The sequence below is a fragment of the Cystoisospora suis genome (genome assembly GCF_002600585.1).
Source record: "Cystoisospora suis strain Wien I chromosome Unknown contig_5687, whole genome shotgun sequence".
Classification (NCBI taxonomy): Eukaryota; Apicomplexa; class Conoidasida; order Eucoccidiorida; family Sarcocystidae; genus Cystoisospora; species Cystoisospora suis.
This window is the reverse complement of record NW_027158477.1, coordinates 15,223-15,788: the sequence shown is the minus strand read 5'-3', so window position 1 is coordinate 15,788 and position 566 is coordinate 15,223.

Sequence of the window (566 nt, the reverse complement as noted above, 5' to 3'; positions counted from 1 at the left end):
CTCGACTACGATGCACATGAGTCTGTATCAGTATACTCTCCTGTGTTGTATATACATGACTCTATACACCTCTGGGCTTGTGAAGTTTATCAACGTGGAGATGAAGAGAGGTGGCAAGAACCGACACATATCAACTTGATTGGCAGGGTGTCTCTTGGAGACGGCTAAGCTCCCTAAAAGGCTTTCAAGGACTCAAGCAGTACACCAGCCCACTTCGGGTATAAGGCTGTGATATATACGGCTCTTATGCGTGACTGGCGCCGAACGCCAGTATGCAGTTCTTGGGCTTTGCTTTGGTATCATCGGCGTCTTACAGAGGTAGCTCTTGGTGTGTTCGAGTGTGTATTTCATCTGAGCTGATAGATGAGTCAAGATGACTTTTAGTCAGCCTGCGGAGCCCTCGTCATCCGAACCTTCCGTGACGACTTGGCAGCGGTGTCATCTCTAGTTAGAGAAGGCTCACCACAACTTCCCTATAGGACAAGCATCATAGTTTTTCTTTGTCTTCCGTAGGTGTTCAGAGCTGTTTATTGCGACCGATGTGGAGGACTTTTTGTCTCTTTTCT